The 27,501-nt window shown below is 45.7% G+C and overlaps 1 long non-coding RNA gene across 2 annotated transcripts in view; it reads right to left on the bottom strand.

Annotated features, from left to right (window-relative positions):
• LOC122440689 overlaps positions 1-27,501 on the bottom strand; it is a 45,738-nt gene that overhangs the window by 4,336 nt on the left and 13,901 nt on the right. The window contains exon 3 of one of the 2 annotated variants that reach the window (XR_006269143.1): positions 19,351-19,410. The exons of the other annotated variant lie outside the window; for it this stretch is intronic. This is a non-coding gene — a long non-coding RNA (uncharacterized LOC122440689). Of the gene's footprint in view, positions 1-19,350; positions 19,411-27,501 lie in introns of those variants that run through there. 2 annotated transcript variants of the gene reach the window in all.

The raw sequence follows: 27,501 nt of genomic DNA, 5'->3' as shown, positions 1-27,501 counted from the left end.
ATTAACTCTAAAGGGTGGTGTTGCTTGATCCTGTGGCCTGGCAGCCCCATCGAACAGGGAGACCCCACTGACCATGAGACCTGTGTTCCTTCCCTTCCTCCTCTGGTTGTGGCCAGCACCCGCGCCTGTTTCCATGAGGCAGCCCGTGGACCAGGCCTGCTCTCCTGCCGAGAAGCCCTTTCACCCTGCTCCATCCACAGCCCACATTCCTGCCTTTTCTGGTTAATTGGAACTGATTGGGTTCCAGGGAGTTCCGGAAGCCCCCCTCAGCGATCGCTGAGAACTCATGTCCTGAGGATTAGTTCAGTGAACCGTCGACCCTGAGAAATTAGGAGTTTTCCTGGCACAGTGAGCATCGCCGTGGTGGATGCAGAACTCAGGTCAGGATGCCCTCACTGCGGACCCAGGTGGGGTTTGGCTGGTGCTTGGGCAAATCGTGTGTGTGTGCATGCTAAGTCACTTCAGTGGTGTCCGGATCTTTGTGACCCCCATGGACTGTAGCCTGCCAGGCTCCTCTGTCCATGGGATTCTCCAGGCAAGAACACTGGAGTGGGTTGCCATACCTCCTCCAGGGCATCTTTCCAACCCACGGATCAAACCTGTGTCTTCTGTGACTCCTGAACTGCAGGCGAATTCTTCACTGCTGAGCCACTGGGGAAGCCCAGGCAGATACTAGCATATCACTAATCCCCAACACAGGGGATCCATAGCTCTCAACTTTCCTCTTCCTTTGTGATTCTCTTTCCTTCTCCTGAAGGAGATCCAACCAGTCGATACTAAAGGAAATCAGTCCTAAATATTCATTGGAAGGACTGATGCTGAAGCTCCAATACTTTGACTACCTGATGCAAAGAATTGACTCATTGGAAAAGACCCTGATGCTGGGAAAGGTTTAAGGCAGAAGGAGAAGGGGATGACAGAGGATGAGATGGTTGGATGGCATCACCAATGTGATGGGCATGAGTTTAAGTAAGCTCCAGGAGTTGGTGATGGACAGGGAAGCCTGGCGTGCTGCAGTCCATGGGGTCAAAAAGAGTCTGACACGACTGAGCAACTGAACTGAACTGTGCTGAGTCAGAATGTTCTGGTTCATACGTGGGAAGGATTCATTTTCCTCTCCTTTTGTGGGGGGAGGGGGTGCCCTCCCTTGTTGAAAAAGGCTAGCGGGATCTTAGTTCCCCAATCAGGGTTTGAACCCAGGCCCTGGCAGTGAAAGCGCCAAGTCCTAACCACTGGACCCCCCAGGGAATTCCCTTCTCTCACTTTTAACATATTAGCAAAATAAGACTCTTGGAGACTGCTGTTTTCTCCCTCCAGTAATCACCCTAGAGCCATCACAGATGCCCTTCTGATAAGCATGATATCACACAAATGTGATGGGCATGATACTTTCGCAAACAATTTATTAACAGTGGAAGCCTGTTCTGTCTCCTGACTGCAGTGGGTTAGTTCACATGATCAGAGGCTACTAGGAGGTAGAGAAGAGGTTAGTGTAGCTCCAGCATCTGAGACTGCAGGAAGAGATTCCATGTGGCAGGCCCGGCACACACAGCCCTCAGCCTTCCCCAAGAGACGGACAGACACATATTATCTCTTGCTGCCTTGTGAGAAAGACACGGCCTCTGTTCCCAGTTGAATTGTGTCCCCTAAAAAAAGATATGTTGGGGGCTTCCCTGGTGGTCCAGTGGTTAAGAATCCACCTGTCAATGCTGGAGACACTTGTTCGATCCCTGGTCCAGGAAGATTCCCACATGCCACAGAGCAATTAAGCCCATGCACCACAGCTACTGGGGCCCGCGCTCTCGAGTCCAAGAGCCATGGCTACCGAGCCCGAGGGCTACAACTACTGCAGCCTGCTTACCCTATAGCCCGTGCTCTGCAACAAGAGAAGCCACTGCATGAGAAACCGCACACCCCAACTAGAGAGTAGCCCCTGCTCACTGCAGCAGCTGCCTGCGTGCCGCGACAAAGACTCAGCACAGCCAGGAAAAAGAAAAAAAAAAAAGTTGGAATCCTAACTCCCACCTCGTCACCACATGGCCTTATTTGGAAACAGAGTCTTTGCAGATTTAAGTGGGTTAAGATGAGATCCTTAGGGAAGGTCTGGGTCTAAAATGACTGATGTCCATATAAGAAGGGGGAGTTGGGACACAAGAGACAAGCAGAGAGGGAAGCCAGCATGAAGATGTAGAAGGAGGAAGGTGTGTGAAGATAGAGGCAGAGATGGGGGTGATGCAGTCACGAGCCAAGGACACCCGGAGCCCCCAGAAGCTAGACACTGCCCTAGCACCTTCAGAGGGAGCATGGCCCTGCCTGCACATTTATTTCAGAGTTTCGGCCTCCAGAACTGTCAGAGAAGAAATTCCTGTTGTTTAACGCTACTTTGCTACACAGCCCCAGGATACTGACCTAGCAGGTAAAAGCTCCTGAGTGCTCCTGAAGAAGCGGATCTGTTAGGTGCCCCTGCGCACTGCTCTCCCGTTGGGAGGGTCAACCCCTGCTCTGGAGCGCACACCCCTGCCACAGACAAAGAAGTGGATTCCAAAGATGCCCTTTCCTCCCACTTGCCATGCTGAAATCTGCCCGTGTGATTCATCAGGGCATTTTTTAATGCAAGGCTTCATCACCACGTGAACTCTAACACCAAAAACAGATCACCAAGACGGCACAGGGAACTCTGCTCAGCGCTATGTGACAGACTGGACCGGGTGGAGTTTGGGGGAGAATGGATACATGTATATGTATGGCTGAGTCCCTTCGCTATTCACCTGAAAATATCAGAAAACATCACAACATTGTTAAACAGCTGTACCCCCAATACAAAATAAAATGTTCAAAAGGAAAAAAAAAAAAAGCTAAAAAAAAAAGGATTACAAAGAGACCCTGGTTATTTTTTCCATTTTCACCTCAGAAATCCTGTTTTTATCCTCCCTAAAAGGTACGCCTAAATCCAGTGCTTTGCCGTTGTACATCTTCTATTGGTTCCAAGCTCTTTTAAAAAAATGCTATGCCTTTGGGAAACATTCCTGCCTTTTCTCGTGTTTTAAAACAGAAAATATGCTTGTTGCAAAAAGTATGTGAGATGAGAAATGAGAATCTCTCCCTAGTTTCTCTCCAACAGTTTGGTGTGGCTCTTTCCTGATATGTGTTTATATCTCTATGCACACTCGTACACATGTGCATTCACACACACACACACACAGAACTATCATTCATTCAATCAAGTGTGTAGAGAGTTGATCCGAAGATTCCTGCTCTAGTGGGGTTTATCCTCTAGTGAGGGGACATCACAAAGACATGATAAACACAATAAGTTATATAGGACATCAGAGGGGGAATAAGCGCAGGCATACCTTGGAGAAACTGTGAGTTTGGTTCCCAACCACTGCAATAAAGCAAATATCACAATAAAGCAAGTCACACGAAACTTTTTGGTTTCCCAGTACCCATGAAAGTCATGTAGACACTGCACAGTAGCCTGTTCATATCTTGGGCTTTGTGGTCACACGGTGTCTGTCATCATTACTCAATTCTGCTGTTGTAGCTCAGGCACTATGGAAACCAAGCTATTTACAAAAACAAGCGGCGGATCAGATTTGGCCTATAGGAAATAGACCCCTGGTTTAAATAATAGCCTGGACATGATTATAGTGTATTTTGAAACAGCAAAGCAATTTTTTTAAGCCCAAGTTTTCTGCATGTTGCCAGCCTTTAGTTAACTGAATATAAGAAGACATCAAAATAATTACCCTGGAGAAGAGAATGGCCGCCCACTCCAGTATCCTTGCCTGGGAAATCCCATGGACAGAGGAGCCTAGCAGACTCCAGTCCATGGGGTTGCAAAGAGTCAGACATGACTTACAGACTGAACAACTATATATATGTTAACTGAGTCACTTTACTGTACAGCAGAAATTAAAACAACATTGTAAATCAACTATTATTTCAATTAAAATAAACACTTGTTCCTCCTCTTCTCAAAAAACAAAATTACTCTTTTGGCCTAAAAAGAGGCTTTGTCAAAGTACCCATAGTATCTGGTCTGATAGTGAAAGTGAAAAGTGCAAGTGTTAGTTGCTCAGTCATGTCTGACTCTTTGCAGCCTCATGGACTGTAGCCCACCAGGCTCCTCTGTCCATGGAATTCTTCAGGCAGGAATACTGGAGTAGGTAGCCATTACTTCTCCAGGAGATCTTCCTGACTCAGGGATCGAACCCAGTCTCCTGAGTTGCAGGCAGATTCTTTATCATCTGAGTCACCAGGGAAACCCTAATAGTAATTTGTAGCAATATTTGAAAATCTGCCAGTTTCCTTAATTAACAGAAGTAGATTTATATGTCTTATCTACATTTAAGTTGTTAAAATAGAAAACAAAATACTTGTTGTGTGCCTTCCATAAATGCATCCAGTAAACGGAAAAATAAACTGGGATAAAAGCTGTTTTGAGCTATATTTGGAAAGGAAAAAAGTTCCACTCATACACTTGTTACTCAACCTTGATTGTGTAAGTTTCAAAAATAAACCTTACATCACCTTCAAGTTATAAATTTCAGACAAACTTCAAAAATATGAATAAAAGCACTGAATGCCATTTATTTTAAAAATAAAGAGTACAGTGGCATGATGTCTAAAAAACAATGTATGTACCTTAACTTAAAAATACCTGATTGTTAAAAAAAGCTCACCATCATCTGAGCCTCCAGTGAGCTGTGGTGGTAACATCAAAGATCATTGATCACAGATCCCCATAAGCAAATATAACCATGATGAAAAAGTGTGAAATATTGCAAGAATTACCAAAATATAACATGAAGTGGTTATATCTCGGTGGGACTTCCAGGGCTTCTCTCATGACTCAACCAGTAAAGAATCCTCTTGCAATGTGGGAAACCTAGGTTCGATCCCTGGATTGGGAAGATCCCTGGAGGAGAGCGTGGCAGCCCACTCCAGTACTTTTGCCTGGAGAATCCCATGGACAGAGGATCCTGGTGGGCTACAGTCCATGGGGTCGCAAAGAGTTGGGCATGACTGAGCAACTCAACACAGAACATGAAGTGAGCAAATGCTGTTGGAAAAATGGCTTCAGTAGACTTGCTTGACGCGAAGTGGCCACAGACCTCCAATCTGTGAAAAATCTTGTGCAATATCTTCAAAGTACAATAAAATGAAGTATTCCTGCACAGTTGTCCCTCAGTATCCAAGAGGGATTGGTTTTAGGACCACCACGGGTACCAAAATCTGCGGATGCTCAAGTCCCTTATATAAAATGGTGTAGTACAGTAAGCCCTTTTTATTGGTGGGTCCCACATCCTCAGATACGCAGAGCTGATCATATTGGGAAAAGGTAAAAACAACAATAACAACAACAAGGGTGAGGAGATCAAGGAATCAGAACAGCAATTGTATCTGTTACTGAGTAGGTGGTGAGTTTTGCCATGGGAGTATCCAGGTGAAGTATGTTCCAGGTAGAGGGAACAGCCAGTGCAAAGACCCTGGGCAAGAGTACTATGGCCAGACCAGGAGCCTTCAGGGGGTTTGGAGCAGAGGAGTGAGGACTATGCCATTTGCTTGCGCCGTCTGCTGTGATATCACCCAGAGATGGCAGACTAAAGCCCCCAGGGCCAAATCTAGCCTGCAGCCTGTTTTTATAAATAAAGTTTTATTGGCACACAACCACTCTCTTTCATTTATGTATTGTCTGTGGCCGATTTCATGCTCCAATTGCAGAGTCAAGCCATTGTGAATTTCCTGTATTAAAGCCCTTTCTGTTAAAAGACCTCAAGTGACTACTGTTTCCCGCCTCGATCCCTGAGTGATACCTTATGTTATGACGCATAATAAACTATGATACATCCATAGAACCAGAACACAATTTCCACCACCCTCAAGGCTGAATAACATTTTCCCTCATTGCAGAGATGTTTATGCCCTAATCCTCAGAACCTGTAAATATCAGGTTTATGATGAAATGGACTTTCCAGTGTGATTATGTTAAAGATTTTGCGATGATGGTGAGATAATTCTAGATTTGCAGGTATGTCCTAAAGGTAATCACAGGCAAGTATCCTTATCAGAGGGAAGCAGAGGGTAGTCTCCCACAGAAATAGAAGATGTGAGAAGCAAGAGTTGGAAGCGATCTGGGAAGGGTTCAAATGGCCAGAAACACAGGCAGCCTAAGAGGCTCAGAAAGTCAAGGACAAAGATTCTCCCCTTGAGTCTTTCTAAGGACTCAGCCCCTGCTCATACCTTGACTTAGCCTGAAGACACTGTTTTCAGATTTCCAGTCTCCAAGACTGTAAGAGAATAAGTGTGTGTGATTTTAGGCCGCCAGACTGGTGGTAATTTGTTACAGCAGGCATAGGAAACAAATACAGACTGTTTCGCAGGTTTTTCTTGCATTGAACCCTATGTCACGTATCTTTCCATGTCAGCATACGTAGCTTTCCTTTGCTGTTTTTTATCAACTTGCTGATATCGCATTGTGTGGTGGGGACCTTAATTACTTAACCATCCTCCCTCCTGATGGCCCTTTAAGCTGTCTCCAAGGTTTCACTGTTGCCTGTCCAACTCCTGGAAGTTCTTCACAGCGTGGTACTCGAGTCTTCATTAACTGCATTTGGTCTCGTTTCCTCTTTTTGATTGATTAAAAATGACTCATGTGTGTTCCTGATGAAAAGGGCCCTGGAGATTATCTGCCCCCCCCACCCACCACCCCCGCCCCACACTCTGCTCCCTCCATGACATTGGCCTGGGACCAGTTCCCAAACAGCTCACTCAGCAGATGTCTGATGATTTCAGAAAGGGAAAGGGTCGCAGGTCACGTCCGTCAACTCTCTGCTGAGCCCCCTTAGGATCACGCCTGTGGCGTTGCCCATCAAAGCCAAGTTCAGAGCCTTGACCACATCATGACCACATGGGTTTCCATCTTTATCATCCCTTCCACAGTGGGCCAGCTCAACTTACAAGCCAAACAAACATTTTCCTGTCAGCACCACATTTGCCCCCGAAGAGCTAGAAGCTTCTGGCCTTTGGGTCCAGAGCTGACTTGGCCACGCGCCAGCAATTTGTGCAGTCACACGGCCGCCTCTGCATCTGCCTCCCAGAGCTGCCTTGAGAGGCCCGGGAACACGAGGCCGTGGGGATCAACGTGCGCAGATTTGGCGTTAGGGACGAACGGGGTGGGGGCGCAGATCTGTGGAGGTGCAAGGGGGGCCCCAGCAGTGCCTGAGCCAAAGCAATTTGCAATGATTCTGCAATTCCAAAGCAGAGCAGGACATGTCTTCAAGAATTCTGAAGATATTTTATGCAAAATGACTTGTCAAATTACATGATGACCTTTGAATCTGTTGTTGTTCAGTTGCTAAGTCGTGTCTGACTCTTTTCGACCCCGTGAACTATAGCACACCAGGCTTCCCTGTGCTTCATTATCTCCCGGAGTTTGCTCAAACTCATGTCCATTGAGTCAGTGATGCCATCCAACCAGCTCATCCTCTGTCGCCCTCTTGTCCTTCTGCCCTCAATCTTTCCCAGCATCAGGGTCGTTTATGTGCTGTCCTTTTTAACTGCCAGTGATCGAATCACCAGAGGGAAGTCACACAGGGGAAAAGTGATTTGGGTCACATCCTGATCTTTGTTCATGAGCACTTTCCTATGACGCTTTTCCACCTCCTGCCCCACGGCCCCGAGCAATGTCTCTGCTTCTCCTGTCTTCCTGCATCTCCTTTGACAGGGAGGCATCCAGGTGACACCTGAGACCAAAGACCCTATTTCCAAAGAAGACCATGTTCACGGATTCCAGGACAAGAATTAGGACTAGGATATAAATTTTGGCCGGGGGACACACTTCAACTCACTCACAGTGGCCAAGCTCTTTTTCCCTCTGATTTTCATGGCACTGACTATTTATTTATTTGACTGCATCAGGTCTTAGTTTAGGCATGCAGGGTCTTTGCTGTGTCACATGGGGGTTAAGTGCAGCATGTGGGCATGTGGGATCTTAGTTCCCCCACCAGCGGCTGAACCCCTGTCCCGTGCATTGCAAGGCAGATTCTTAATCACTAGGCCACCAGAGAAGTCCCAGCACTTACTTTTTTTTTACTGATGAAATTTTCATAACAGTAAATTAATCTCAATATTATAAAACAGATCCTTTATGGTTTCACTGTAAAAAAGAGATTTTTCTCTTAGAAATTTGTGTCTTAATGGAAGCAGTATAGATTTAAGTTAGGAACTGACTATGCTATTATGGTATAGTGAATGATCAGCAGCTGACTTAAGCTACGACATGAGATGCAGAGTTTAGTCCACGCACTAACACCAGTCGAGGATTATAAAATAAATTAAGAGGCTCACGGATTGGTACATCCCACTGAAAAATACCTCCTTCTTTATCTTTTTTTTTCTGATAAGAACAAAAGAGTCAAATTCTTTGCCTTGTGCCCAGACTCAAGGTTGCCACCCCGGGGAATCCTTGCAAGTATGTGCCTAGTCGCTCAGTCTTTGCAACCCCATGGACTGTAGCTCTCGAGGCTCCTCTGTCCATGGGAGCTCCCAGGCAAGAATACTGGAGTGGGCTGCCATTTCCTTCTCCCTTGTGAGTACAGAGGGTTGCATGCCTCCACACTCCCAGGAAGAGATTGGCCATGAAAGGCTGCTGCGAACAGCCTTCCAAGCTGAGCGTGTGGGCAGGCAGCTGAAGAGAGACATGTTGCTGAGGGGTGTGGGGGAAGGAGGGAGGCGGGTGGTGGGATCCTGGTTCTGACACTGGGCTGTCAGGGTCTCCCGGATATGGCCTCCTCATCTGAGGACTGGGGATAACTTGTCCTCACTCAAAGCGGTTATGAGAAGAAAGAAAAAGGACGTGATTCATAACCGGTATGTGAGGTTCAACCACAGTCACAAAGGCCTCCCATTGTTATTATTATTTAGGAAGGTTTTAGTATTTATTGATTGGCTGCAGCATACCGCAAACGGGATCTTAGTTCCCTGAGCAGGGATTGAACCCTGTGTGCCCTGCAGAGGGAGGGTGGTAGCTTAACCACTGGACTGCAAGGGAAGCTCCAACCATTATTATTATTAATGCTCTTATTGATGGTGATAGTCTTTTTTTTTTATGTCAGAGACTGTGGGGCCCCTTGGGGTCCTCAGCAGAACCACGGTTGGCTTACTCCACCAACTCAGATAAGCTGTGAAGGGTACCTCAGAAAGGAACCTTGATAATATGATGCTGAGTGAGAGAAGCCAGATCCCAGAGCCCACGAGTTGCGTGATTCCATTTACAGGAAATACTCAGAGCAGGCAACTCTATAGAGACAGCAGATTAGTGGTTGCCAGGGGCTGTAGTGGAATTGGAGAATGAATGACAGGGACAGAGGTCTTCTTTTGAGATGATGGAGATGTCCTGAAAGTAGGTTAAGGCGATGACTGCATAACTCTGTAAAATACAAAAAAACCATTGAGTTGTACATTTGGAATGAGTGAGCTTCCTCTTTAAAAAAATTTTATTACAAGGACCTCCTCTATAGCACATGGAACTCTGCTCAATGTCATGTGGCAACCTGGATGGGAGGGGAGTTTGGGGGAGAATGGATGCATGTATATGTATGGCCGGGTCCCTTTGCCATCCGCCTGAAACTATCACATTGTTAATCAGCTGTACCCCAATACAAAATAAAAAGATTAAAAAATAAATAAAGTGGATAACCAACAAGGACCTACTGGATAGCACAAGGAGCTCTGCTCAATGTTATGTGGCAGCCTGGATGGGAGGAGATTTGGGGGAGAGTGGATAAATGTGTAGGGATGGATGAGTCCCTTGGCTGCCCACCTGAAACTATTGCAACATTGTTACTCGGCTATATGTGTGTGCTCAGTCATGTCCCACTCTTTGCGACCCCATGGACTATACAGTCCATGGAATTCCCCAGGCCAGAATACTGGAATGGGTAGCCGTTCCCTTCTCCAGGGGATCTTCCCAACCCAGGGATCGAATCCAGGTCTCCCGCGTTGCAGGCGTATTCTTTACCAGTTAAACCACAGGGGAAGCCCATTAATCGGATATACTCCAATACAAAATAAAAAGTTTAATTAAAAAGGTTTATTTTTGTTGAAGTGTAGCAGATTCACAATGTTGTGTTAGGTGTATAGCAGAGTGATTCAGTTTTACATACACACGTGCATCTTTTTCTTTTTTTTTTTTCAGGTTCTTTCCCTTTATAGATTATTACAAAATATTGAGTATACTTCCCTGTACCACACAGTATGTACTTGTTGGTTATCTATTTTATATACAGCAGTGTGTATATGTTAATCCCAAGCTCCCTCTTCCCTTTCCCCTTTAGTAACTATAGGTTTGCTTTCTATGTCTGTGAATCTACTGTATTTCTGTTTTGTACATCAGTTTATTTGTACCATTTTTAAAATTTTTGTTTATTGGTTTTTGGGTCTTCCTTGCTGCTGGCAGTCTTTCACTAGCTGTGACGAGAGTGGGCTGGTGCCCGGGCTCCTCACTGTGGGGCCTTCTCTGGCGTGGGACACGGGCTCTAGGCACTCGGCCTTCAGTTATTCTTGCTCTGGAGCACAGGCTCAGAAGTTCGTGGCATGAGGGCTTAGTTGCCCTGTGGCATGTGAAATCTTTCTGGACTGGGGATCAGATCCATGTCCCCTGCATTGGCAGGTGGGTTCTGCATCAATAGACCACCAGGGAAGTCCTGTATCATTTTTAAAAGATTCCACATGTAAGCAATATGCTATGATACTTGTCTTTGCCTGATGTCATTTAGTATGATAATCTCTAGATCCATCCATATTGTGGCAAGTGACATTATTTCACTCTTTTCTATGGTTGAGCAATACTCCGTTGCATAACTATACCATATCTTCTTTGCCCATTCATCAGTTGATGGACATTTCGGTTGCTTCCATGTCTTGGCTATTGGAAATACTGCTAATGTGAACATTGGAGTGCATGTATCTTTTGAAATTGTGGTTTTCTACAGACATGTGCCAAGGAATGGGATTGCTAGATCGTATGTAGCTCTACCTTTAGTTTTTTAAGGGGCCTCATACTGTTCTCCATAGGGGGTGCCGATTTACATTCCTACCAATAGAGTGGAGTGTTCCTTTTCTTCTCCAGCATCTCCAGCATTTATTATTGGTAGATTTTGTGAAGCTGTCCTTTCTGATCAGTGTGAGGTGATAACTCACTGTGGTTTTGATTTGTATTTCTATAATAAGTAGCCATGTCAAGCATCTTTTCATGTGCCTTTTGGCCATCTGTATGTCTTTTTTGGAGAAATGTCTATTTAGATCTTCTGCCCATTTTTTTTTTTTTTTGCCCAATTTTTGATTGGTTTGTATGAAAAGGGAAAAAGATATGACACTGAAAGATGAACTCCCCAGGTCAGTGGATACCCAATATGCTACTGGAGAAGAGCAGAGAAATAGTTCCAGAAAGAATGAAGAGGCTGAGTCAGAGTGAAAACAATACCCAGTTGTGGAAGTGACGGGTGATGGAAGTAAAGTCCAATGTTGTAAAGAACAATATTTTGTAGGACCCTGGAATATTAGGTCCATGAATCAAGGTAAATTGGAAGTGGTCACACAGGAGATGGCAAGAATGAACATCAGCATTTTAGGAATCAGTGAACTAAAATGGACCGGAATGGGCAAATTTAATTCAGATAACCATTATACCTACTACTGTGGGCAAGAATCCCTTAGAAGAAATGGTGTAGCCCTTATATTCAACAAAGGAGTCTGAAATGCAGTACTTGGGTGCAATCTCAAAAACGAGAGAATGATCTCTGTTCATTTCCAAGGCAAACCATTCAATATCACAGTAATCTAAGTCTATGCCCCAACCATTAATGTTGAAGAAGCTGAAGTTGAACGGTTCTATGAAGACCTACAAGACCTAGAACTAACATCAAAAAAGATGTCCTTTTCATCATAGGGGACTGGAATGCAAAAGTAGGAAGTCAAAGATCCCTGGATTAACAGGAAATTTGGCCTTGGAGTGCAAAATGAAGGAAGGCAAAGGCTAATAGAGCTTTGCCAAGAGAATGCACTGCTCATAGCAAACACCCTCTTCCAACAACACAAGACATGACTCTACACATGGAATCACCAGATGGTCAATACCAAAATCAGAATGATTATATTCTTTGCAGCCGAAGATGGAGAAGCTCTATATGTCAGCAAAAAAAAAAGACCAGGAGCTGATTGTGGCTCAGATCATGAACTCCTTATTGCCAAATTCAGACTTAAATTGAAGAAAGTAGGGAAAGCCACTAGACCATTCAGGTATGACCTAAATCAAACCCCTTACGAATATACAGTGGAAGTGACAAATAGATTCAAGGGACTAGATCTGAAAGACAGAGTGCCTGAAGAAAAATGGATGGATGTTCATGACATTGTACAGCAGGTGGTGATCAAAATCTTCCCCAAGAAAAAGAAATGCAAAAAGGCAAAATAGTTGTCTGAGGAGGCCTTACAAATAGCTGAGAAAAGAAGTGAAAGGCAAAGGAGAAAAGGAAAGATGTATCCATGTGAATGCAGAGTTTCAAAAAAAAGCAAGGATAGAAAAGAAAGCCTTCCTAAGTGGTCAATGCAAAGAAATAAGGGAAAAAAATAGAATGGGAAAGACTAGAGATCTCTTCAAGAAAGTTAAGAGTTAAGAAGGGAACATTTCATGCAAAGATGGGCACAATAAAGGACAGAAATGATATGGACCTAACAAAAGTGGAAGATATTAAGAAGAGGTGGCAAGAATACACAGAAGAACTATACAAAAAAGATCTTCATGACCCAGATAATGATGGTGTGATCATTCAACTAGAGCCAGACATCCTAGAGTGTGAAGTCAAGTGGGCCTTAGAAAGCATCACTATGAACAAAGCTAGTGGATGTGACAGAATTCCAGCTGAGCTATTTCAAATCCTAAAAGATGATGCTGTTAAAGTGCTGCACTCAGTATGCAAGCAAATTTGAAAAAACTCAGAAGTGGCCACAGGACTGGGAAAGGTCAGTTTTCATTCCAATCCCAAAGAAAGGCAATGCCAAAGAACACTCAAACTACTGCACAATTGCACTCATCTCACACTCTAGCAAAGTAATGCTCAAAATTCTCTAAGCCAGGCTTCAACAGTATATGAACTGAGCACTTCCAGATGTTCAAGCTGGCTTTAGAAAAGGCAGATAAGCCAGAGATCAAATTGCCAACATCCGCTGGATCATTGAAAAACCAAGAGAGTTCCAGAAAAACATTTACTTCTGCTTCACCAACTACACTAAAGCCTTTGATGGACAGGGAAACCTGGCATGCTGCAGTCCACGGGATCACAAAGAGTCAGAGATGACTGAGTGACTGAACTGAACTGATGAGCTGTTTGTGTGTTTTGCAGATCAATCCCTTGTTGGTCACATCATTTGCAAACATTTTTTCTCATTCTGTCGGTTGTCTTTTCATTTTGTTTATGGATTCCTTTGTTGTGCAAAAGCTTTTAAGTTTAATTTGGTCCCGTTTGTTTATGTTTGTATTCATTTCCATTACTCTGGGAGACGGGCCCCAAAAGATCTTGCTGCAGTTGTGTGGATTTGACTGTGTGGATCACAACAAACTGTGGAAAATTCTTCAAGAGATGAATACAAGACCACCTTACCTGCCTCCTGAGAAATCTGTATGCAGGTCAAGAAGCAACTGTTAGAACCTGACGTGAAACAACAAACTGGTTCCAAATTGGGAAAGGAGTACATCAAGGCTGTATATCGTCACCCTGCTTATTTAACTCATATGCAGAGTACATCATGCAAAATGACAGGCTGGATGAAGCACAAGCTGGAATCAAGACTGCTGGGAGAAATATCAATAACCTCAGATATGCAGATGACACCACCCTTATGGAAGAAAGTAAAAAGGAACTAAAGAGCCTCTTGATGAAGGTGAAAGAAGAGAGTGAAAAAGCTGGCTTAAAACTCAACATTCAAAAAACAAAGATCATGGCATCTGGTCCCTTCACTTCATGGCAAATAGATGGGGATACAATGGAAACAGTGACAGATTTTATTTCTTGGGTTCCAAAATCACTGCAGATGGTGATTGAAGCCATGAAATTAAAAGAGGCTTGCTCCTTGGAAGTAAAGCTATGAGAAACCTAGACAATGTATTAAAAAGCAGAAACATTGTTTTGCCAACAAAGGACCCTATATATAGTCAAAGCAATGGTTTTTCCAGCAGTCATGTATGGATGTGAGAGTTGGACCATAAAGAAAGCTGAGTGATGAAGCATTGATGCTTTTTACCTGTGGTTTTGGAGAAGACTCTTGAGAGTCCCTTGGACTGCAAGGAGACCAAACCAGTCAATTAAAGGAAATCAGTCCTGAATATTCACTGGAAGGAATGATGCTGAAGCTGAAGCCCCAATACTTTGGCCACCTGATGTAAAGAGCTGACTCATTATAAAAGACCCTGATGCTGGGAAAGACTGAAGGCAAGAGGAAAAAGGGATGACAGAGGATGAGATGGTGGGATGGCATCACCAACTCGATGGACATGAGTTTGAGCAAGCTCTGGGAGTTGGTGATGGACAGGGAGGCCTGGTGTGCTGCAGTCCATGGGGTTGCAAAGAGTCAGAGATGACTGAGCGACTGAACTGAACTGATGAGCTGTTTGTGTATTTTGAAGATCAGTCCTTTGTTGGTCACATCATTTGCAAATATTTTCTCTCATTCTGTCAGTTGTCTTTTCATTTTGTTTATGGATTCCTTTGTTGTGCAAAAGCTTTTAAGTTTAATTAGGTCCCCTTTGTTTATGTTTGTTTTCATTCCCATTACTCTAGGAGCCGGGCCCCAAAAGATCTTGCTGCAATCTATGTCAAACACTGTTGTGCCTATATTTTCCTCTAGGAGTTTTGTAGTATCTGGTCTTACATTTAGGTCTTTAATCCATTTTGAGTTTGTTTTTATGTTAGAGAATGTTCTAATTTCATTCTTTTAATGTAGCTCTCCTGTTGGGTGAACTTTCTAGGATGTGAATTATATTTCTATATAGAGGTAGCAGGGCCTTCCCAGGGGGCGCTAGTGGTAAAGAAGCCGCCTGCCAATGCAGGAGAAGTGAGTTCGACCCCCAGATTGGGACGATCCCCTGGTGGAGGGCATGGCAACCCATTCAAGTTTTCTTGCCTGGAGACTTTTGTGGACAGAGAAGCCTGGCAGGCTACAGTCCTTGGGGTCGCAAAGAGTCAGACACAACTGAAGCAACTTAGGAGGCAAGCGCACAGAGGCAGCCTCAGGGCAAGGCCTAACCCTGTAGCTGAAACCCCCTGGAGACGAGGCGGGAGCGGCGGGACCAGCTGCGGGAGGCGAGCATGAGCCATCTGGCTCTCGGGGCAGTGGGAGGCTGAGTGTGCAGGGTCGGGTGGGCCACGGGCTTTGGGAGCCAGGATGCTGAGGGAGCCTCAGAAGGTTTCCACGAAAGAGCAATGAACTGTTTCCTGAAAAGCGGCCCACTGGGGAGCTGGTCCGTCCTGCTCCCAGGCTGCCTGTGTCAAACCCGGGAAGCCACCACCGCACCACAGGAAAGGGGTGTCCTCTTCAGACCACGGACTCCACGCTGGGCTTGGGCTGGCTTTATAGCTGGGTTTGGTCCCCACCGGTGCCCTGGGATGTGAGCTCCGCTCTCCGAGGTTCGGAACTCACCTGTCAAGACAGATCTTCCTAAATATTGTGAGCTGCTGAAAGCTGGATTAACCTGGTGCATCTTTGAACACTTGGCTCTCTGGCCTGGTAAGTGGGGTCCACAGTACTTGATGAGAGAAGGGAAGAATGGGAAGGATCAGTTACCTTACCTAGGGACTGTCTGCACATATTCACCACATCTGGGACGGTCTAACCTCACTTAGGGACTGTCTACCTCTGCCCATCTCACCTGGGGGCTGTCTACCCCTGTCCACCTCACCTGGGGACTGTCTACCCCGTCTACCTCATCTGGAAGCTGTCTGCACCTGCCCACTTCACCCAAATGGCCGTGTCTCTGTCCCCCCAACTGGCGATTGCATCAGAGGTGCTGTTGGCCCAGGGGCTATCTCAGGCTCTGCCCGCTACAGACTCAGTCTCCGGCACAGTGAGGTGAGTTCACCCACCGAGGAGTGGGTACTTGGAACTGCTGGTGGCCTGGTGACTCTTTAGTTCCTTCCTGGCCCAGGGTGTGTCCAGAACATTCCTGGCACTGAGCTGGCATCTTCCCCGGGACAGAAACAGTCTGACTGGCAGGGCCAGGGCATTCACAGTGGCACTTTTATTTCCAGCCTGTTTGCCCAGAAGAGGGAACCAGCCAGGATGCCCAGGTGGGGCTGAATAGTCTGGCCCTCAGTTTTCGCCTCCATCAAACTTCAGAGCAGGGATGCCATCTGAGGTGGGTTCCTGCTCTCACTTCTCAGGAGCTTCCAAGAATGAATGACTAAGCCCAGGTCGAAGTCCAGGGGACAGACAAAGGTGCCGACCACCTAGATGCCGGTGCCTAGAAGAGTCTGACCTTGGGCCATGCCGAGGGCTCTGGTGCTGGTAAGAAGGGCTGCAGGTGGTACCCTCAGCTCCTCGCATGGCGGTCTTCCTAAAGATGTATGGCCCTGGGTGATGTAAATGGGTGTAGACAGCCCCCAGGTCAGGTGGGCGGGTGAGCACAGCCCATGTTACAGGGACTCATGTGGAGGCATGGTCACCCGGTTGGGGGTGTCCCCCAGGAGGGCCTTAGCAACTGTATTGCTGATCCTGTTCATGATGCCCATTGTCTTGATGGTCACACTATTCGCTGAAGCCAGGGTAGGCAAGGCACAAACTAAGAGACTGGAAGGGGACGTGAGGAGCGTAGGGATGGCAGATACAGCACGGCAGCCATAACACAGCCTCTCTCCTGGCTGACGCAGCAGCCGTAACATAACCATGGTTGTGGTGGCTTAGTCACTAAGTCGTGTCCGACTCTTGCAACCCCGTGGACTGTAGCCCGCCAGGCTCCTCTGTCCACGGGATTCTCCAGGCAAGAATACTGGAGTGGGTTGCCATTTCCTTCTCCAGGGAATCTTCCCAACCTAGGAATCGAACCCGGGTCTCCTGCATTGCAGGCAGATTCTTTACCAACTGAGCTACAAGGGAAGCCCTAACATAACCATAATGTAGCTGTCACATAGTCATAACATAACCTCATATAACACAACCATGATGTTGCAAGCCCAGTGCAGCAGCAGCCAGCGCTTTCATGGTGAAGTGCATACAGGCATACCACACAAAGTAGCTCGTGACCAAGCGAGTACCCTGTGCCACGCGTGTGCCATGCTATAAGTGATCCCAGCCCCGGCATTATCGTGCAAAGTCATTGTTTACAAAACAGAGCGCGAGAGTGTGTGAGAATGTGGGGTGAGCGAGCCTGACTGGTACCATCTTGTTAATGAACCCACAACAATGCTAAAGCTCCTGCAGAGTACGTGAAAGGTGAGAAGGAGCTGCAGAGGTATAGACATTGCATCAGTATGGGCCCCCCCGACACAGGTGGCCTGCAGGGGGATGCCAGGGGTCTATCCCAGTGACAATGCGGCTGTGTTCAGGCCCCAAGGGAGATTGTCTAGCGTCTGATGATGATGAAGGGTGTGTCTTTTGCTCTGAAGATGAAAACCCGGCAAACTGGGGTTTCCAGGAAGTGATTCTGGGGCCATCCAACCAGATGTTCCTGCTGTCAAGTCGGGAGCAGTGAGGCTGCAATGGGTGCTCAGAAGTGCAGGTGACATCCCTGCAGGCCCTCAAGGCCACATGGATTCTGCCACAGCTGACCTGAGAACTGATGGGCCAGATGTGGCCTGCCTGGGGACTGCCTGCCCGCCACCGCGCTCCCAGCTCTGGGAAGATGGGATGGACCCTGTTGGGCCAGGAGAGGAGCCTGGCTTTATCTCTGGGTCCCTCCACCCCAAGATGGCAACTGGACACGTCCCCTCACCATTTCCTCATGCTACTTGGAGTGGGCAGGAGCTCCTTCCTGTCGACAGGACCCTGTGTGACATTTCTGTGCTCAGAGGAGCATCTGGGACAGCTGGATTCTCCCAAACCCAAAGTGGACAGAGTCCAAATGTACACTGCTGACCCCTTTGTCCTGCTAGCTCTGAGATGCTTCTGCTTCCTTGCAAAGTCTTGGCCCTGCATCCCATTCTCCTGCATCTCCGTTTTTAATGTATTTTTAATTTTTATTTTTGACTGTGGCTGTGCAGCATGTGGGATCTTAGTTCCCTGGCCAGGAATCAAACCCACGCCACCTGTAGTAGAAGTGTGGTAGAAGTGTAGAGTCTTAACTACCGGCCCACCAGGGAAGTGTTCCCTGTTTTAAAAATGTAACAGAATATAGCTAACATTTTCTAATCACTAAACAGAGTATGACCTTTAAAAATTGTATGAGAATAATTTTAAAAACTTAAGCAGGAAATGAAACAGCAACAAATAAAATTATGTGCGTTCTAAACATCTGAAAAAGTATGTTTCTATTTTTATAAGCAGATTGTTTGAGGTATACCTGACATATGGCACGTATGTGAAGTATTTAGCTGTTGTTGTTTTTTTAATTAGCCATTTAAAATTTTAATTTTTTTTTTTTTGCTGCACTGGATCTTTGTTGCTTCGAGGACTTTTCTCTAGCTGTCATGAGTGGGGTTTACTCTCTGGCTGTGGTGCACGGGCTTCTCACTGCGGTGGCTTCTCTAGGGCATGCGGGCTCACTGGCTGCGGCTCCCAGGCTCGAGAACACAGGCTCAGTAGTTGAGGTGCATGGGCTCAGTGGCCCCACAGCGAGTGGGATCTTCCTGGACCAAGTCATGATCAAATCGTGTCTCCTGCACTGGCAGGCGGATTCTTTACCGCTGGACAAACAGGGAAGCCCTTAACTAGCCAAGTGTTGATACATACACCGGCCCATGGAACTGTAACCACAGTCAAGATAGTGAACACAACCATCACCCCTCAAAGTCCCTGAGGACCTAAAAGAAAACTCCCGTTTTCTGTCCTCTATTCACACAGCACTTCTGACACCAAACATACGGGTTTTCCGCACTAACAATTCTTTTTCTTTTGCTGTTATTTTTAAAGAAGTAAGCTGTGTTTTTATTTATTGTATCTTTATTGAGGTAGAGTTGATTTACAATGTTGTGTTAACTACTACTGTACAGCTAAGTTGTTCAGTTAAACATATGTGTGTGCTCACTCAGTTGTGTCTGACTCTCTGTGACCCTCTGGGCTGTAGCCCACCAGGATCCTCTGTCCATGGGATTGTTCAGGCAAGAATACTGGAATGGATTGCCATTTCCTTCTCCAGGGGTTCTTCCCAGCAAACGGATCAAACCTGTGTTTCTGCAGGCAGATTCTTTACTGCTGAGCCTACAGGGAACATACACACATTTTAAAACATTCTTTTCCATTACGGTTTATCATAGGATATTGAACATAGTTCCCTGTGCTGTCGAGTAGGACTTTATTGTTTATCCATCTTATAAATGCAAGTTTACATCCAGGACCTCCCTGGTGATCCAGTGGCTAAGATATCATGCTTCCAATTCAGGGGGCCCAGATTCGATCTCTGATCGGGGAACTAGATCCCACATGATGCAACTGAAAAAAAAAAATAGAAGACCCTGCATGCCACAACTGAGATCTGGTGCAGCGAAATAAATAAATGCATATTTTTAAAAAAAGCTTTCATCTGCTAACTTCAGCCTCCTGTTCCACACCACCCCCCACCCCCTTCCCCTTGGCCACCACCAGCCTGTCCTCAGTATGATTCAACACTAATGCCCTGGAGTTAGTGTAAGCCCCACAGAAAAGCAGTCAGTCCCACAAGACTGTCCCCATTTTCCATGCCAGGGCCAAGGCCAGGCCTCTAGGACTTCTGAAAGACCAGTTATACATCATGGATTTCAAAGATCCCTTTCTTGGCTTCAGCAGTTTGCTAGAATGGCTCATAGAACTCAGGAAAGAATATTCCTTGTTGTTACTGTTTTTTCATTTGTTTGTTTGTTTCTAATAAAGTACAAGACTCAGGGACAGCCAGACAGAGGAGACGCACAGGGCCAGGTTTGCGGGAAGGTGCGTGGCGCTTCCATGCTCTCTCCAGACACGTCACCCTTCCAGCACCTCCACCTGTTCACCAACCCAGGAGCTCTCTGAGCCCTGCCCTTCTGGGTTTCTATGGAGGCTCCATGACATAGGCACGATTGACTATTCATTGGATTTTAGTGATTCAATGTCAATCTCCAGTCCTTCTGCTCTCCCTGGAGGTCAGAGCGGGTGGAACCGAAAGATCCAACCCTCTAATCACGTGGTTCATTTTCCAGGCAACCAGCCCTCATCCTCACGTGCTTTTCAGAGGTCATCTCAGTACCTGAAATTGAGGTGTGATTGAAAAGGGATTATTAGGATTTCCCTAGTGGTCCAGTGGATAAGGATCCACCTGCCAATGCAGGGGACACGGGTTCAATTCCTGGTCTGGGGAGATTCCACATGCCACAGAGCAATTAAGCCCATCTGCCACAACTACTGCGCACAGAACAACCAAGCCCAAGCACTACACTACTGAGCCGGTGCTCTAGAGCCGAGAGCCGTAACTACCGAAGCCTAGAGCCTGTGCTCCGCACCTAGAGAAGCCGTCGAAACGAGAAGCAAAGCTCCCCACCCCACAACTAGAGAAAGCCTGGTGCACAGCAACGAAGACTCGGCACAGCCAGAAATATACAAACAGAATTTTAAAAAATCTGACATTATTCTCTTTTAAAGAAAACAGTATAAACAATAAAAGACACTTCTCTATTTCAAAAAGGGGACTGAAACCAAATATTTTAACAGAATATGCTCCTGTTGCTTTTATCACTCAGGAAGTAACAGCGGTTTTAGGAGCTGTGTTCCTGAAACTGGGGGTGAAGAACAGGTATATATTTCTTGTTACATTATAATAACTAGAACATAACAGAACACTTCCAAATCCCTCCTGCCTGTCCCTCCCCTTCTTTCTCAAGCAGCCACTTTGGTCACCGTAGTTTGCACTTTCTACAGTTTTCTATAAGCAGAACTTTATAATATGTACTCTTTATCTTCTTTCAATCAGCATTGTTATCCTGAGATTTGTCCGTGTCATTCCATGTGTCAGTATGTCTTTCCTTTTCATTGCCTCAGGGATTGTGTTCCACCGGGTGAACATGATTCCTTTCTATCAAGTGCTTTCTGCATGCCAGACAAGGTCCCAGTGAGTTGAATCTGCAAATTGAGTTTTAATCCCCAAATTGGTCTGAAAGGAAGTGTTGTGATCTCCACTTGACAGCCGAGGTAATTAAAAGACTCAGCTTCTCCCAGGTTACACAGCTGGTAAATGCAAGAGTCAGAATTTGAACTTACGTCTGGCTCCAAAATTCACTTGTTCCACTGGACGTCTGCTCTGTGCATAATAAGAACAGGAAAGAGTTTTATTTGAGCCAGACTAAGGACTAGCCCAGAAGTCATCTTTCCAGATTACTCTGAGAAGCTGCTCAGGAGAAGTAGGGTTTTCAGCACAGTTTTTATATCTTGAGAGAACAAAAAACAATAAACAAAGACTTTTGGACTCTGTGGGAGAAGGCGAGGGTGGGATGTTTCGAGAGATCAGCATCGAAACATGTATATTATCTAGGGTGAAACAGATCATCAGCCCAGGTTGGATGCATGAGACAAGTGCTTGGGCCTGGTGCATTGGGAAGACCCAGAGGGATCAGGTAGAGAGGGAGGTGGGATCGGGATGGGGAATACATGTAAATCCATGGCTGATTCATGTCAATGTATGGCAAAAACCACTACAATATTGTAAAGTAATTAGCCTCCAACTAATAGAAATAAATGGAAAAAAATAAAATAAAATCAATGTAACTTCCAATGGCAGTAACTATCTAGTTAATAAAAATGCTTTATTAACCATCAAAAAAAAATTAAACAAGTCAGGGTTACATTTCTTTAGTGGCTCAAAATAAAGAACAGACTAGCTCGTACACAGCGAGTCAGCAGGGCCTGGCACCCAGGAAAGGAGTCTTATCATCAAAGGAGGACTAGCATTGTCATTCCAGGAGAAGGGGCATTCAATCTTTATTTTCTATTGTGGACTTTCTTTACTTCTGGTCAACGTGGCCTTTCCTTAAATAAATAAAGCAGATGTACAATGTATTTGAGCTTCCCAGGAGACACTAGTGGTAAAGACTCTGCCTGCCAATGCGGGAGACGAAGGAGATGAGGGTTCAGTCCCTGGGTGGGGAAGGTCCCCTGGAGGAGGTAATGGCACTCCACTCCAGTATTCTTGTCTGGAGAATCGCACGGACAGAGGAGCCTGGCAGGCTACAGTCCACGGGGTCGCAAAGAGTCGGACACGACTGAGCACCTGAGCACACACACAATATATCTATGATAGGCCACAAACAGCCTAGTTTAGTTAGCATAAAATTCAAGTTAACTTATGCATAAGGCAGAATGACTTCACTGTATCTCAAAATGTGAATTTTTTATCTTTTAAAATCAAGACCCTCTAAAATCCTGGCCACGCTGAGTGTTCTGGGTTCCTCAGCAGCAAGATGCATTTTTTTTTTCTTTCTCTTCTTTTCTCTTTTTCTTTCTCTCTTCTCTTTCTTTCTCTTCTCTGCTTTTAAGAAAACATTGATTTGGCTGCATCGGGTCCTGTTTGCAGCATGCGACCTCTTCCTTGCATCACATGGGATTTTTCATTGTGCTACAGAGACCAGAGTGCATGGACTGTCGTTGTGTCAAGTGGGCTTAGCTGCTGCAAAGAATGTGAGCTCTTAGTTCCCCGACCAAGGTTTGAACCCTTATCCCCTGCATTGCAGGCCAGATTTTTTTTTTCTTCGATAGCTCGGTTGGTAAAGAATCCGCCTGCAATGCAGGAGACCCTGGTTCGATTCCTTGGGTCAGGAAGATCCGCTGGAGAAGGGATAGGCTACCCACTCCAGTATTCTTGGGCTTCCTTGGTGGTTCAGCTGGTAAAGACTCCGCCTGCAATTGGGAGGCCTGGGTTTGATCCTTGGGTTGGGAAGATCCCCTGGAGAAGGGAAAGGCTACCCACTCCAGTATTCTGGCCTGGAGAATTCCATGGACTAGTCCGCAGGGTTCCGAATTGCCAGGCACGACTGAGTGACTTTCACTTTTTTTTTTTCCAAAATGATTTCTAATCAGATACTTCTGTTTTGCCTGTACTCTAAAGATATATTTTTCCTGCTTTTCCTTCTTTATTAAAGGATACCCACAGGAAATAAAATCTCTGAACTGGCCTTCTCTGAATACTGTGTGGTGGGTTCTTAACCACTGGAACACCAGGGAAGTCCCTTCTCTTTTCTTTTATGGAGATGAGATTCACACACACCATAAAGGTAACCGTTTTAAAGGGAACAATTCAGTTTCATTTAGTATATTCAAGATGTTGTACAACTCTCACCTCTGTCTGGTTCTAGAACATTTTTTCACTACCCCGCCCCTGTACCCACTAGCAGTAACTTCCCTTGAATCTTGAAAGCAGCCAGCAATCAAATTTCCAGCATGACCCCCTCCCCAGGGCATCTGTCCCTGTTGCCAAGGTCAAGGTGTGCTTGCCTACCTCACTCCCCCTCACCCCCGCCCTGGCAGGGTGCCCAGCGGTGTGGGTGGGAAAAGGTGCCCAGGCTCTGTGAGTGGAGGTCTCCCACCCTCTGCCTGACGCATGACCGGAGCTAGAGAGGAAATCCCTTCTCCTGCCCTGGGGTTTCCACTTCCTAAGGGTCTCCTGGGTCTGCGGAGCCCTGCTGGCTCAGAGCCAGCTCTCCTGCTCGGCACAGACCATCTCCTGTGGCCTGTCCAGGTTCCAGTGATGCTGAAATCTCAGCTTATTTCCCCGCTGAAGCAAGCACAGCCTGTCACTCTTGGAACAGCACGATGGAGAAAAACTGCAGTCTCCCGTGGCGGGGGCCAGGGGTGGGGGTGGTAGGGGTGGTGGACAGAAGCCATGCCCAGCACAGGGACGCAGAGCCAGGATAGACTTTTAGATCCAAATTTTCAAAGCAAATTCAGCAGCGCTGTCTGGGGCTTCAGGTTGCTGCCCAAGAGGCACGTAGGGCCAGAGGGTGGCCACCAGCGCCAGACCCTGCCTGCCAGCCACACTCCGGCAGAAGATCATGTCTGGGGCTTATTTTTGTTTTTTTAAATTATGAAAGCATGATGACGCATTTCCAGGAGTCTTGGAAGTACAGAACTAGGTTTCATATGGTGCAATTATTTTTTTAAGTAGATAACTGATGATTTTTAGTGGGAATTTCAATATCAAACTCTCAAACATTAATAGAATGAATATACAGAGAATTAGAAGGATATACGGAGCTTCATTTTCTTGAGTAACTGCTTTAGTGAGAGATTTCATACATTTCACCCATTTTTTAAAAAATGGAATTTTAAAAAATATTTATTTATGTATTTATTTATTTTGGCTGTGCCGGGTCTTAGCTGTGGCATGGGGGATCTTTGATCTTTGTTGTGGCATGTTGGTTTTTTTTTTTTTTTTAATTGTGTCAGGCAGATCTTTAGTTGTGGCTTGTGGGATCTAGTTCCCTGACCAGGGATGGAACTCCAGGTCCCTGCCTTGGGGGTGCAGAGTCTTAGGCACTGGACCACCAAGAAAGTCCACAATTCACCCATTTTAAAGGGTCCAGTTTAATGGTTTATAGTATATCCCCAGAGCTAGGCAATCCCCACCAGAGCCCATGTTAGGACATTTCTATCACCCCATAAAGGGCTTCCCTAGCGGCTCAGATGGTAAACTGTCTGCAATGCAGGAGACCTGGATTCAATCCCTTGGTTGGGAAGATCCCCTGGACGAGGACTTGGCAACCCACTCCAGTATTCTTGCCTGGAGAGTCCCCAAGGACAGAGGAGCCTGCCGGGCTACAGTCCCTGGGGTGGCCAAGAGTCGGACACGACTGAGCGACTAACACACACTTCACTCCAAAGAGACCCCTGCCCACGAGCAGTTACTTCTTGTCCCCTCCCACAGCAGCCTCACCCCCACCCCCACTCCAAGCCACTAATCTGCTTTCTGTCGTCTCTGGGGAATTTTTTTTTAATAAAATGTTTTCATTTTAATGTGACAGCAAAGAGAACAAAACTTTCCATAGTTCTCTTTTAACATCCAACAAATAGCTATCAAAAGTCATGAAAATATTAGATTTTATTGGTCATGCCAATAAAGCACCCCACAAAATGTGCTATAGAAGTTTGTTCATAAAATACATCTTTCCCCTCAACAAGCTAAGACTGTTTAGTTAAAGGGTGGCAGCAGATATGAGGACCCTAGTATAATGTATACTAGGACCCTAGTATCATGAAGTTGCTCAGTTGTGTCCGACTCTTTGCGACCCCATAGACTGTAGCCCATCAGGCTCCACGGTCCATGGAATTTTCCAGGCAAGAATACAGGAGTGGGCTGCCATTTCCTTCTCCAAATATAGGACCTAGGACCCTATATTATGATTAATTATCCATAACTAATAATATAAACAGTGTCTCTGTGGATTTGTCTGTTCTGGATATTTCACATAAATAGAATCACACACTGTCTGTCTGTTTGTGTCTGACTTCCTCCTCTCAGCATGATGTTTTTCAAGTTCATCCAGGGAGTAGCATGTGTCAGGGCATCATTCCTTTTTTATGGCTGAGTAATATTCCATTGTATGAATGGACCACATTTTGTTTATTCATTCATCATTTCATTATTCATTGATGGACATTTGGGCTGTTTCCACCTTTTGGCAATTGTGACTGGTGCTGTTGTGGTTGTGTTTGTACAATTATCTGAGTCCATATTATAAAATCTCTCAGGTATATATTTATATACATACATATATATAGAGAGACACATACATATATATATACATATATGTATGCATGCTAAATCTCTTCAGTCTTTGAGACCCTATGAACTATAGCCCCTCCAGGCTCCTCTGTCCATGGGGATTCTCCAGGCAAGAATAGTGGAGTGGGTTTCCATGCCCTCCTCCAAGGGAACTTTCCCAACCCAGGGATCAAACCCTCGTCTCTTGTCTCCTGCATTGGCAGGCGGGTTCTTTACCACTAGAGCTACGTGGGAAGCCCATATATATGTATATACAAGTAGAATTGCTGAAGCATATGCTAATTCTGTATTTATCTTATTGAGGAATTGCCAGACTATTTTTCACAGCTACCACACGATTTTAAATTCCCACCAGCAGTGCAGAGGTATTCCAGTTTCCCCATGTCCTCCTTGACACTTGTTAGTTTCTGCTGCTTTGGTAGTAGCCATCCTGACAGGTTGGAGAAGGTGTCTTGTTGTGGTTCTGATTTTCATTTATTTGATGACTAGAGATTTAGGGCGACTTGTCATGTGCTAATTGGTCATTTCTGTATCATCTTTGAAGAAACGTCTATTCAAGCCCTTTGCCTATTTTTCAGTTAGGTTGTTTGTCCTTTTAAGGCTGAGTTATAAGAGTTTTTTTTTAATATATATATATTCTGGTACTGATCCCTCATCAGCTATACTGTCTGTAGCTATTTCATTCCGTTTCGTCTTGTCTTTTTACTTTCCTGATAGCTCACTCCCCACGCTGCACTACATGGTACGTGGGATCTTAGTTCCCCGACTAGGCATCAAACATGTGCCCCCTGCATTGCAAGTGGAGTCTTAACCACTGGACTGCCAGGGAAGTCCTTCTTTATAGTCTTTGATGCACGAAAGTTTTAACCTGTTTTCTTTTGCTGCTTGTGATTTTAGCATCATATCTAAAATAAAATGGATAGTGAGTCTGCCAAGCGGGGTCCTAGGCTGAGGGACCTCTGGGGACTGACGACTCAGGAAGGGGCGGGCCGGGGTGCCTGTCCCAGATCGTATTCTGGAATGCAACACGACTGATGGGCAGTGTGACCAAGTCACACCACCCCCCTCTCCCCTCTGTTGTGGAGCTCGCCTTTTGACAGCGGGCAGGAGAGGATGATGGCTGGGGCGAAGGCAAGAAGGGGAAAGACCAGGAGACTGACCTAGATTTTCTTCCTTCCCCTTTTTCTTCCCTCTTTCCCTCTCTTTCTCTTTCTTTTTATGATTGAAAAAGAATAAACTAATCTTAGGATCACGCAATTGTGGCTATATGACATCATACATTTGTTAAAGCACATAGAATGGATTTCCCAGGTGGTGAAGTGGTAAAGAATCCACCTGCCAATGTAGGAGATGCAAGAAACTTGGGTTTGATCCCTGGGTTGGGAAGATTCTCTAGAGGAGGGAATGGCAACCTATTCTAGTAATCTTGCTTAGAAAATTCTATGGAAAGAGGAGCCTGGTAGGCTACAGTCCATGGGATGGCAAAGAGTAGGACATGACTGAGCGACTCAGCACACATTTTCTGAAAATAGAATGTACACCACCCTACTATAAACTGCAGACTTAAGTAA

Source organism: Cervus canadensis, chromosome 4, assembly GCF_019320065.1.
Source record: "Cervus canadensis isolate Bull #8, Minnesota chromosome 4, ASM1932006v1, whole genome shotgun sequence".
In the NCBI taxonomy this organism is placed as follows: Eukaryota; Metazoa; Chordata; class Mammalia; order Artiodactyla; family Cervidae; genus Cervus; species Cervus canadensis.
Note: the sequence above shows the minus strand (reverse complement) of the source record. Positions and strands in the feature narration are given on the sequence as shown.